Source organism: Mus caroli, chromosome X, assembly GCF_900094665.2.
Source record: "Mus caroli chromosome X, CAROLI_EIJ_v1.1, whole genome shotgun sequence".
Classification (NCBI taxonomy): domain Eukaryota; kingdom Metazoa; phylum Chordata; class Mammalia; order Rodentia; family Muridae; genus Mus; species Mus caroli.
In genome coordinates this window covers 9,283,525-9,296,318 of record NC_034589.1, presented here as the reverse complement: position 1 = coordinate 9,296,318, position 12,794 = coordinate 9,283,525, and the positions used below count along the sequence as shown (strand labels likewise).

Below are 12,794 nucleotides of genomic sequence, written 5' to 3'. Positions count from 1 at the left end.
GAAGATTGGAAAGCTAAGAGTACTGCATTTTAAGGGTTGTTTTAAAGCTCGGGTAGTTACAAGAGTATTGTTTTAGTATGAAGATTAAACAACTAGATCAGTGGAATAAAAGAGTTAATTGAAGTGTAGATACACCCATATACAACTAGTTCATTAAACACAAAAAATCACAACAGTAATCTAGTGAAGAGAAGTGTGTTTCTTTTGCAGAGAGTGCAAGAATAAGGTATGTTATGTAATAACTTCCATCCATATTTAATGCCACAGTCAAAAGCTCATTACTGGTGATCACAAACATCAATGGAAAACCTAAAAGCATACACATTCTAGAAGAAAACATTGGCTAATGTAAATGTGATACTTTGTTAAGCAAAGATTTCTAAATTATGACAACCGTATAATTAAATGAGAAATAATAGGATGAACTTCATTAAAGTTAAAATGTGCTTTTAAAATGACACTGTTAGTGCTCGCTTCAGCAGCACATATACTAAAATTGGAATGATACAGAGAAGATTAGCATGGCCCTTGCACAAGGATGACACACAAATTCATAAAGCATTCAATATTTTTATTCAGCTGGAATGACAAAAAACCTAAGATAGCAAAAACTCAACAATAAAAGAACCTCTGGGGGAATCACCATGCCTGACCTCAAGCTGTACTACAGAGCAATTGTTAAAAAAAAAAAAAAAAAAAAAAAAAAAAAAAAGAAAGAAAGAAAGAAAGAAAGAAGAGAGAGAGAGAGAGAGAGAGAGAGAGAGAGAGAGAGAGAAAGAAAGAAAGAAAGAAAGAAAGAAAGAAAGAAAGAAAGAAAGAAAGAAAGAAAGAAAGAAAGAAAAAGCTGTGCATGGCACTAGTACAGTGACAGACAGGGAGATAAATGGACTAGAATTGAAGATCCAGAAATGAACCAGCACACCTTTAGTCACTTGATCTTTGAATAACTATTCGGAGTTGTGTACTAGTTTCAGAAATAACAATCTCTTAGTTCTGAAAGGGCTTATTTATGTAAGATGCTAACATTAAAGAAAATTGAATACATTTTCGAATGTTTGGTACTGGCTTCAGAATTCCTCTGCAAATCTAAAATTATTTCCAATTAAAACATTTTTTAGAGAAGTGAGTCAAGTTTTAACTTGCAACTTATGAATGAAGAGAAATAAATAGCAAAGAGGCCAGTGAAAAGTTATCATTACTCTTTAAGGAAACACAAATCAAAGCCACTATGAGACAGCAACACAAACATAGTGTAAGGGCCAAAAAATAGACACAAATTCAAAACAAAACATTCTGAATATTATTGAGTGTTAATTAGAGTACAGTGCAACTAGAATTGCATAATTTTGGTAGAAATGGGAAAAAGATAGTATCATTTTGCAAAATGGTATGACAGATTTTTAGAAAGATAAACTATGCCCACCGGGCTGGAAATGATCTCAGAGATGGAATCCCCACCTAGTGCATATGAAACTCTAACATTTCAAGGGAAACAAACAAGTAACTAAAGCAGTAATTGATCCTCACACCTAAAGTATCATCCAGGCAAGAAAAAACCCAGCATACATTTATACATAAACTGATTCACAAATGTTCACAATAGCATCAGTTGTGATGGACAAAGACTAAAGACAACAGAAATGTGCCCAAATGTATGAATAAATAAGTTATGAAATGTTGAATTAATTAAATATTACCCTGAAATAAAGAGGAACAAAATACAGATACAAATAAGATATGTGAGCCTCATGTTAATTATGCTGAGGAAGTAAGAAAAATGGTGCTTGTTATATGAGTCCATTCACATAGTACTGAAGTAAATGAAAATTAGTGTACAGTAACACAGTACATCAGTATTTACCTTGGGAAAAGTGATGTTGGTGGTTATCAGAAGAAGAATTCCCAAGGATATAAGGATGCTCTGAAGGTGACAGAAATGTTCATTATCTTAATTGTGGTAGTACTTTTATTTAATATATTTACAAAATTATATTCTTTAAATATTTCCAGTTCATTACATGACAATTTTAGCAAAATAGTTATGTTGAAATACACACAAATATTCTTATTTCTTATTTTAAAGGTACTTGAAAAGTAAGTGTGAATTTTAGGTAATTAGCATAATTAATCACATATAATTAAACATAATTAAAGAATTATTGAGATTAAATTTCCTTGAGGGATTTTTAAAACATATTTTTGGAACATTATATTCTATTACTATACTTTCTGATTCATTAGATCTATAGTGTACCTGACCACTTGTATTTCAAACAAATTCACAGGTATTGCTAACTTTGATACCCATTGCTTTAAACTTTAGGGTTTTTGAGTCAGATGCATGGAGGTTTGAATCCTGGATATCATATTTACTAATTTTATAATCTTATAAAATTTCTGTATGGCTTATTCTATGCAAGTTCTGACCAGGCCTGCCCATGTTTTGCTTCTGCAATCAAAACAAAACAGGTGTATTCCTCCAAGTTCTATGGTCATAGACAGCTTTTTGTGTGTCCTTAGCAAGTAGATTCCTCTTAATGTAAAGTGCTACCTCAAATGGTGGTAATTCTTGTGATATAGTGCCCTTGTACAAATTAAATAATTTACCTGATTACAATAATACCAACATTTGTAATGAGAAACTACTAAATAATAAGTATCAATAATATGTTTTGCTAGTAATCACTCACTTCTGTCTCTGTTTTTCTCTATCTCTGTCTTTTCTCTCTCTCCCTATCTCTGTCTCTGTCTGTGTGTGTGTGTTTCTAAACTCATGTGTGTGTGTGTGTGTTGGTGTGTATTGTTGTGGGGGGGGAGGGGAGGGAGTGTTGTGAGGTAGTACATGTGAAGGCCAGAGGACAGTCACTGGTGTCATTATTGAATCATCTATCTTTGTTTAGGAAGTAGGATAATATCACAATGGTCCGGGGCTTTCCAGATAGCATAGGCTGGCTGGCCAGCAAGCACCAGGGTTTCACCTGTGTCTTTTTGCCGTGATTACCAAAGCAAACCACTAAGCTTGTCTTTGATTATCTAGGTTCTGGGGATTAAACTCAGGTCTTCTGATGGTCAGGCAAGTAATTTACAACTTGAAGATCCCCTCAGTCCTCTTTTTCAATATTTTTCTTGGTTGGTTCACATTTTACAAGGTATAGAACATTTAAGCTCTAAGAAACTTAAATAAAAATAAGATGCATTTATTTTTATTTTACGTGCATGAATGTTTTGTCTGTCTATCTGTCTGTCTGTGTACCATGTATACACCTAGTACTCATGAAGGTCAAAAGAGGGCATTAAATCCCCCTTAAATGGAGTTATACATTAATACGAGTCACTATGTGGGTACAGGGATCCAAACCCAGATCTTCTGCAAGACCAATAAATACTCTTAAATGCAGAGCCATTTTTTTTTTCAGCCCTAAGTCCAAAGCATCATTATTTACTACTATAGGTATAGATATTTTCTACTTTGGTTATTGCTGCCACAAAAATATAAATGTGTTCTCATGAACAACTCTCTTTTTCCCTCATGTTCTCTCGGCTTCTAAAGATTGTCAGCAATCTATAAGCTTCTGTTTACACAGTTAATGGGCAAATGATCTTTGGTCTTCTCAAAGTCCATAATTTTTAATTTATCTATTCACTAAAATGTATTTATAACCCATCAAACAATACTTATGGTGCTTTCAGTGATATTCAAAAACATGGAATTGTGAACAATTTGAGATGCCAAATTCACATTCTAGTTGATATTAGAAAGGTGACTGCTTTTCTGTTTCAGCTTTTACTGTAAAACAGTCACCTTTTTGTGGTTTATTTAATGGCATGATTTTTAAATTTTTGTGCTTTTCACAGGTGATTTTTCAATTCAAAGTGGCCTCAAAGCACAGCAGTGAAGTGTCATCTAGTATTTCTAAATGTATGAAGTCTGTTGTGCTTACAGAGAAAATTTGTCTTAAGCAACCTTCCATCAGGCTTGATGTATAATGGTGCTGATCATGTGTTCAATGTTAAGGAGCCATTAAACCAAGCATAAATAATGCAAGGATACATACTAATACTGTGACTAGAGACCTCATGGAAGCTACTTCTATATTTATCTTTGAAGTAGTGGTTCAATATTCATTAATTCAGAATTCATGGTATAGACCATTATTACCCTGAATAATGGGAATCAATTATATATAGAAATATATAACTTATTCAATTGAGCCCAGAATTAAGACTAAAATAAGGATCTGGCAAGCACCCAACACTGAGAAACATTGCAATTAGCACTTTGGGAAGGGGTCAATCTGCTCTCCAGCAACCTTGGGGATAGCAAAGTATATCCATTTTGCTGACAAATATTTGAGTCTAAGTAAAGCTCTTGTCCTCATATTTATTTTATGCCTTCTTCTAGAAAGGTAAGTTAGTATGGATGGTAGAACCAATTGTTCTTCCACTTGTCTCTACTGAGGCAAAAATAGAGACTGCTACATTTGCCTTAGTCAGGGTTTCTATTTCTGCACAAACATCATGACCAAGAAGCAAGTTGGGGAGGAAAGGGTTTATTCAGCTTACACTTCCACACTGCTGTTCATCACCAAGGTAGTCAGGACTGGAACTCAAGCAGGGCAGGAAGCAGGAGCTAATGCAGAGGCCATGGAGGGATGTTCTTTACTGGCTTCCTTCTCCTGGCTTGTTCAACCTGCTCTCTTATAGAACCAAGACTACCAGCCCACAGATGGTCCCACCCACAAGGGGCCTTTCCACCTTGATCACTAATTGAGAAAATGCCTTACAGATGGATCTCATGGAGGCATTTCCTCAACTGAAGCTCCTTTCTCTGTGATAACTCCAGCTATGTCAAGTTGACACAAAACTAGCCAGTACAACATTTATATACAGTTCTGTTGGTAAAGGTCAGGCACTGTGCATGTATGTAACAGGAGACAGAAGAGGAGAGCAGAAGATATTCAGATAATTCTCCTAAATGTTGTGCTTGTAAGATAGCAATGAGATTTGGTAATACAGCTTCTACTAACATTTTCTTTTAACATTATATAGAAATGTTAGCCATAGTGATATATACTCTTATCTCAGTCTTTTGATTTCTCATTTGCAAACCTGGCTAAAGGAAGAAGGTTGTTTTAATCTGTTTCCTGCTGTTAGAACATAATAATTGATTTTTTTGTGACTTAGGAAATATGCAGATTTATTTTACTTATTGGTTCTAGAGGCTGGAAGTCTAATGTTGGATGGCAACATTAGACTAAGCCATTATGCTACATTGTAACATAACAGAGAAGTAATGTGAAATCAGGTGCATATAAAAGAGAGAAAAGAAAAGTGAGATCCTTGTTTTGAAACAACTTGCTCCTATACTAACTACTCCAGTCTCAAGATAACTCTGTTCCATGAGAAACACATTTTATCAATCATCTGTACCATGGTGACTTTAAATTAGAATATAGATGTTGGAGGGGATTAACCATAGAAAAGGTCATATTAAAATACCTAGCACAAAGCAAGAGAAATTAAAGTCAAGAAGTCATGCTCAAAGAATGGAAAGAGAATAAAGTGTTTCAGAGAAAATGGCAGAAATAGTCTAGATGCTTTTAATATTCAGCACAAAGTCCTGACTTTCAGAATTGTCATGAACACTGAGTAATTTTTAAAAGCATAGAAAAGTGTTTGACATTTCAGGCTGTATCTAAATAGCACACAACCTTTCACAATATTCTCTTAAAGAAATATAATGATGCAAACTTGAGCTTTAAACTTGCCTAATGGTGCAGTTTGTCTGGACCATGACTTTAGGAGAGTTAAAAGGTCTGCAGAGGTTTTGGAGAATGTTGAGTTGCCCACATCATAAATTTGCCCTTACCAAGTCAAGTAATAGGTGATATTTTGACAGCCTTGGACCTTAGACGGAAGACAGATAAGAAGATCAGCAAAAGTTGCCCTAATACTTTAGATAACTAAAGTACTTGAGCAAGGCAGTTGATTGCTTTGAGGCAGAGAATACTTTGTGTACTTAGGTTGCAGGCCTGGGTTCTGGAAAAGAAATCAGCAGTTGCTGAATCATAATATGGTAGCCTAGACTTTCTAACCTGTCTGAGAAGATTTGTGGATTGCTAGGAGGAATGAGATATGCATGAATTTGGATAAAGTAAGTGCTCAATTAAAGTGGTTATAAGATGAATAGTAATATGTGTGTTCCTCTCTCTCTCTCTCTCTCTCTCTCTCTCTCTCTCTCTCTCTCTCTCTTTGTGTGTGTGTGTGTGTGTGTGTTGATTCAGGGAACATAGAACATTGAAGTGCTCAGCAGCACTAGTTCCTTAATGCACCATGAGATCCTTAAAGCCCCGTGGAACCAGAAAGACATGATAAATAATATCATCATATAGGTGAGTAGTAATGGACTAATACTTACAGACTTCTGTGGATTCACCTTGATGAAAAGAGAGAAATTGGGAAAAGGTTGACTAGGTGATCAAGCAAGTCTTCCCAGACATTTTCTGATCCAGTGACTATTTTCATTATCCTTACTCTTCCAATGCATAGCTCCCCAGATATGCATATTGCACATGTTGTCCCTTGAAGAAACATGAGTTACTCAAACAAAAGATTGCCAAAATGGCTAAAGCTTAACAGTGGAAAATTAAACATGATAAGTATATGTGGGAAGTGATACATTTCTATGGTTTTGGTGGGAGTAAATGCTTTTTATTTTCCTTCACTGCTGGCAAAATAACCCATAGTATTGGGCTTTACTCGGCAAGCATTCTATCATTGAACCACACTGCCAGCTCCAACATAAAATGTAAAATATAAATACATCCATCTGCTCCCAGAGCTGACCTTGTGCCACAGGTCTTCACACTCAAGTCCTACTGGGAGAGCTGGTCTCCCAGGAGTGCTGAACCACCTGTAAGCACAGGTAGGACCACCAATTCTGCTCCCAAGACATGCAAACTGAAGAGAAGCCTGGAACAGAATTCTTCCAGTTTTCATATGTGCCTGGAGCAGACCATGTGAAACAGATCTGGGTATCCAGATTCTGCTAATAGAGTGCAGGTCTCCCAGGAGTGCTAATGTACCTGAAAGCACAGATAAAACCACAACTTCTACTCAAATACCTGGCCCAAGGGGGACCTGCTCTGAGCCCTCAGGACACAGGAACTACAGGGTATCCTGGGACAAGTTCCTTATGGTTTCCATCGGTGCCTAGAGCAGACACTGTGCCACAGCTCTCCATGTCCAGATCCTTCAGGGAGAGAACAGATCTCTCAGGAGTGCTGACACACCTGAGAGCAAAGTTCTCCATACCCAGAGCCCACCTGGAGGGAGCTGGTGACCCAAGAATATTGACACAACTGAGAGCACAGGGGAGACAACCATCTCTACTCAAATTCCTGGTTGAAGAAGGACCTGCCCAAAGCCATCAGGACACTGGAACCAAGGAATAACCAAGGACAGGATCTTTCTAGTTTTCACCTACACCCCAGAACTGAGACTGTGCCACAGCTCTCCATACCCAAATTACTAATGAAGAGAACTGATCTTCCAGGGGTGCTGACACACAGGCTTACATGAGGGACAAGGCACAGACAGAGACAAGAAGAACAGCTAATACCAAAGATAACCAGATGGCAAGAGGCAAGGTCAAGAACATAAGCAACAGTAACCAAGGTTACTTTGCATCATAAAAACCCAGTTCTCCCACCACAGTGAACCCTGACTACCCTAAAACACCAAAAAAGCAAGACTCTCATTTAAAATCACATCTCAAGATGATGATAGAGGACTTTAAGAAGGACATAAATATCTCCCTTAAAGAAATACAGGAGAACACAGGTAAACAGGTAGAAGCACTAAAAGAGGACACACAAAAATCCCTTAAAGAATAACAGGAAACTCCCCCCCCCACACACACAAACTGATGAAGGAATTGAACAAAATCATCAAGGATCTAAAAATGGAAGTAGAAAATATAAAGAAATCACAAAGAGAGACAAACATGGAGATTAAAAATACTAGGAAAGAGATCAGGTGTGATAGATGCAAGCATCACCAACAGAATATAAGAGATAGAAGAGAGAATGTCAGGGACAGAAGATACCACAGAAAACATTGACACAACACTCAAAGAAAACACAAAATGCAAAAAGATTCTAACCTCAAAACTCCAGGAAATACAGGACACAATGAGAAGACTAAACCAAAATATAATAGGTATAGAAAAGAATGAAGATTCACAACTTAAAGGGCCAGTGAATATCTTCAACAAAATTATAGAAGAAAACTTTACTTAACCTAAAGAAAGAGATACCCATGAACATACAAGAAACCTACAGAAATCCAAATAGATTGGACTAGAAAAGAAATTTTTCCTATCACATAAGAGTCAAAACACCACATGAATAAAACAAAAAAAGAATATTAAAAGCAATAGGAGAGGCCCATTGGACACGCAAACTTTATATGCTTCAGTACAGGGGAACACCAGGGCCAAAAAATGGGGATGGGTGGGTAGGGAAGTGGGGGGGAGGGTATGGGGGACTTTTGGGATAACATTGGAAATGTAATTGAGGAAAATACGTAATAAAAATATTTTTAAAAAAAGCAATAAGAGAAAAAGGTCAACTAACATATAAAGACAGACCTATCTGAATTATACCAGATTTCTCACCAGAGATTAGGAAAGCCAGAAGATCTTGGACAGATGTCATACAGACTCTAAGAGAACAAAAATGCCAGTCCAGGCTAATATACCCAGCAAAACTCTCAATTACCATAGATGGAGAAACCAAGATATTCTATGACAAAACAAAATTTACACAAGATTTTCCACATATCCACATCTGCAAGGAATAATTAATGTAGAAATCCAACACACAGAGGAAAACTACATGCTAGAAAAAGCATGAAATTAATCTACTTTGAAAAAAACACAAAAGCAGATAGCCAAACAAACATAATTCCACCTCTAACAACAAAAATAATAGGAAGCAACAATTACAATTCCTTAATAACTCTTCACATCAATGGACTCAATTCCCCAATAAAAATCTTAGACTAACAGACTGGATATGAAAACAGGACCCAGCATATTGCTGGATACAGGGAACTTGTCAAAGTAACGAAGACAGATACTACCTCAGAGTAAAAGGCTAGAAAAAAATATTTCAAAAAAATATATTTACAAGCAAATGACTGAAAGAAACAACCTGGAGTAGCCATTCTAATATCCAATAATATTGAATTTCAACCTAAATTTATCAAAAAAGATAAGGAGGGACACTTCATATTCATCAAAGTTAAAATCTACCAAGATTAACTCTTAATTCTGAACATCTATGCTCCAAATGCAAGGGCAACCACACTCACAAAAGAAACTTTACTGAACTTCAAAGCACACATTGCACCTCACACTATAATAGTAGGAGACTTCACACACCACTCTCATCATGGAAATAGAAACTAAACAGAGAAATAGTGAAACTAACAGAAGTTATGAACCAAATAGATTTAACAGATATCTATAGGACATTTTATCTAAACAAAAGAATATACCTTCTTCTCAGCAACTCATGGTATCTTTTCCAAAACTGACCATATACTCAGTCAAAAAACAGACCTCAACAGATACAAGAAGATTGAAATAATCCCATTAATCCTATCAGATTACCACAGAATCTGGCTGGTCTTCCATAACAGCATAAACAAGATAAAGCCCACATATACATAGAAGCTGCAAAATGCTCTACTCAATGATAACTTGGTGAAAAAAAAAGAAATTAAATGAACTTGCAACATACTCAAACTTATTGGACAGAATGAAATCAGTGCTAACTGATTTCATTGTGCTAACTGAAACTCATAGCTCTGAGTGCCTCCAAAAAGAAACTGAAGCGATCATACATTACCAGCTTTACAGCACACAAGAGAGCTCAAGAAAAAAAGAAGCAAATATACCGAAGAGGAGTAGTCAGCAGGAAATAATCAAATTCAGAGCTGAAATTAACCAAATAAAAACAAAATGAACTATCAAAAACAAAACAAAACAACAACAACAACAACAACAACAAAAACAGAGAAACAACAACAACAACAACAAACCCAGCAGCTGGTTCTTTGAGAAAATCAAAAACAAAGATAAACCCTTTGCCAGACTAACTATGAGGGCACAGAGACAGTATCCAAATTAACAAAATCAGACATGGAAAAGGAGAGATGACAACAGAAACTGAGGAAATGGGCTGGTGAGATGGCTCAGTGGGTAAGAGCACCCGATTGCTCTTCCAAAGGTCCAGAGTTCAAATCCCAGCAACCACATGGTGGCTCACAACCATCCGCAACGAGATCTGGCGCCCTCTTCTGGAGTGTCTGAAGACAGCTACAGTGTACTTACATATAATAAATAAATAAATAAATAAATAAGTCACGAAGCTCATATGTAAAGATTAAAAAAAAAAAAGAAACTGAGGAAATAAAAAACATCATCAGATCCTACTACAAAAGCCTGTACTAAACAAAACTGGAAAATCGGGATGAAACGGAAAATTTTCAAGACAGAGATCAGATATCAAAATTAAATCAGAATCAGATAAACCATCTAAACTGTCCTAAAACCCTTAAGAAATAAAAAGTCATTAAAAGTATCCCAACCCAAAAAAGCTCAGGACCAGATGGGTTTAGTGCAGAATTCTATCAGGCCTTCAAAGAAGAGCTAATACCAATATTCTTCAAACTATTCCACAAAAAAGAAACAGAAGGAATGCTACTCAATTTGTTTTATGAAGCCACAATTGAAGCTGATACCCAAACCTCAAAAAGATCCAACAAGGAAAGAGAATTTCAGAACAATTTCACTTATGAATATTTATGCAAAAATACTCAATTAAATTCTTACAAACTGAATCCAAGAACACATCAAAACAATCATTCACCATGATCAAGTAGTCTTCATTCCAAGGATGCAGCGATTGTTAAATATAGGGAAATCTGTAAACAAACTGAAAGAGAGAAATCACATGATCATTTCATTAGATGCTGAAAAAGCACTTGGCAGAATTCAACATTTCTTCATGTTTAAAGTCTTGGAAAGATCAAGTATTCAAGGCTCATACCTAAACATAGTAAAAGCAAAATAGAGAAAAATAGTAGCCAACATTGAAAGTAAATGAAGAGAAACTTGAAGCAGTCCCACCAAAATAAGAGATTAGGCAAGACTGCCCACATTCTCTCTATCTAGTCAATATAGTACTTGAGGTTCTAGCTGGAGCAATTAGACCACAAAAGGAGGTCAAAGGGATAAAAATTTGAAAGGAAGAAGTCAAAAAATCATTATTCATGTGATCTCGAAAATTCCACCAGAGAACTCCTACAGCTGATAAACAACTACAACAAAGTGGCTGGATATAAAATTAACTCAAAGAAATCAGTAGTCATGTGCCCTTTCCCAAGCCTTGAGCAGGCTAAATAGACCTTATGTGTTTGCCACAGTTGGACCTTAATGATTCAGGTGGGGTCTTTTGCCTTGCTGCTCTTGCAATTTTCTACAGGAGTAGACTGACCACTGAGCTTGTGTTACAACATAATCCACCTGAAACAAAGTAACATTGTCCAGCTGAAACAGAGGATGGGGTCTATGGGCTCTCTCTGTATAAATAGTGCTGAATATTAAACTTTGAGCCTTGATCAGAAAATTTGGCTTGGCATCTTCCTTCTCTCACACCCTGTTCCTTTTCCATTCCCAGCCTCCCTTCCAGATAACCCAGTTCATTCATGGCTTGCCTTACTTAACTCAAAGATAAAGGGCTGAGAAAGAAATTAGAGAAATGACATGCTTCACAATAGTCACAAACAATATAATTTTTTATGCGACTCTAACCAAATAAGTGAAAGATCTGTATGAAAAGAACTTCAAGTCTCTGAATAAAGAAATCTAAGAAGACCTCAGAGTGTGGAAAGATCTCCAGTTCTCATAGGTTGGCAGGATTAATATAGTAAAAATGGCCTTGCCGGAAGCAATCTACAGACTCAGTGCAATAACCATCAAAATTCCAACTCAGTTCTCCATAAAGTTAGAAAGAGCAGCCGGGCAGTGGTAACTCATGCCTTTAATCCCAGCACTTGGGAGGCAGAGGCAGGTGAATTTCTGAGTTTGAGGCCAGCCTGGTCTACAGAGTGAGTTCCAGGACAGCCAGGGCTACACAGAGAAACCCTGTCTCGAAAATCAAAGAAAAAAAAAAAAAGAGCTATTCTCAAATTCATTTGAAATGACCAAAAACTAAAATAGCAAAAACTATTCTCAACAATAAAAACCATCTGGGGGAATCACCATCCTTGACCTCAAGCTCTACTACAGAGTAATAGTGATAAAAACAGCATGGTATTGGTACAGTGACAGGGAGATACACAAATGGAATAGAACTGAAAACCCAGAAATGAACTCACACATCTATGGTCACTTAATCTTTATCAAAGGAGCTAAAACCATCCAGTGGAAAAAAGACAGCATTTTCAACAAATGGTGCTGACTCAACTGACAGTCAACAGTCAACAAGTAGAAAAAGGCTAATTGATCCATTCTTTTTTTTTTTTTTTGAACCTTTACACAAGTGATTTTTATTTTTTAATATATTTTTTTAATTTTTAATATTTTTATTATGTATTTTCCTCAATTGCATTTCCAATGCTATCCCAAAAGTCCCCCATACCCTCCCCCCCAATTCCCTACCCACCCATTCCCATTTTTTTGGCCCTGGCATTCCCCTGTACTGGGGTATATAAAGTTTGTGTGT

General features: G+C 36.3%; 1 non-coding gene across 1 annotated transcript; it reads left to right on the top strand.

Annotated features, from left to right (window-relative positions):
- The first annotated feature begins 466 nt into the window (after positions 1-466).
- LOC115030250 lies at positions 467-573 on the top strand. Its single transcript, XR_003835842.1, has one exon. It is a non-coding gene; the product is annotated as a U6 spliceosomal RNA (small nuclear RNA).
- Positions 574-12,794: the final 12,221 nt, after the last annotated feature.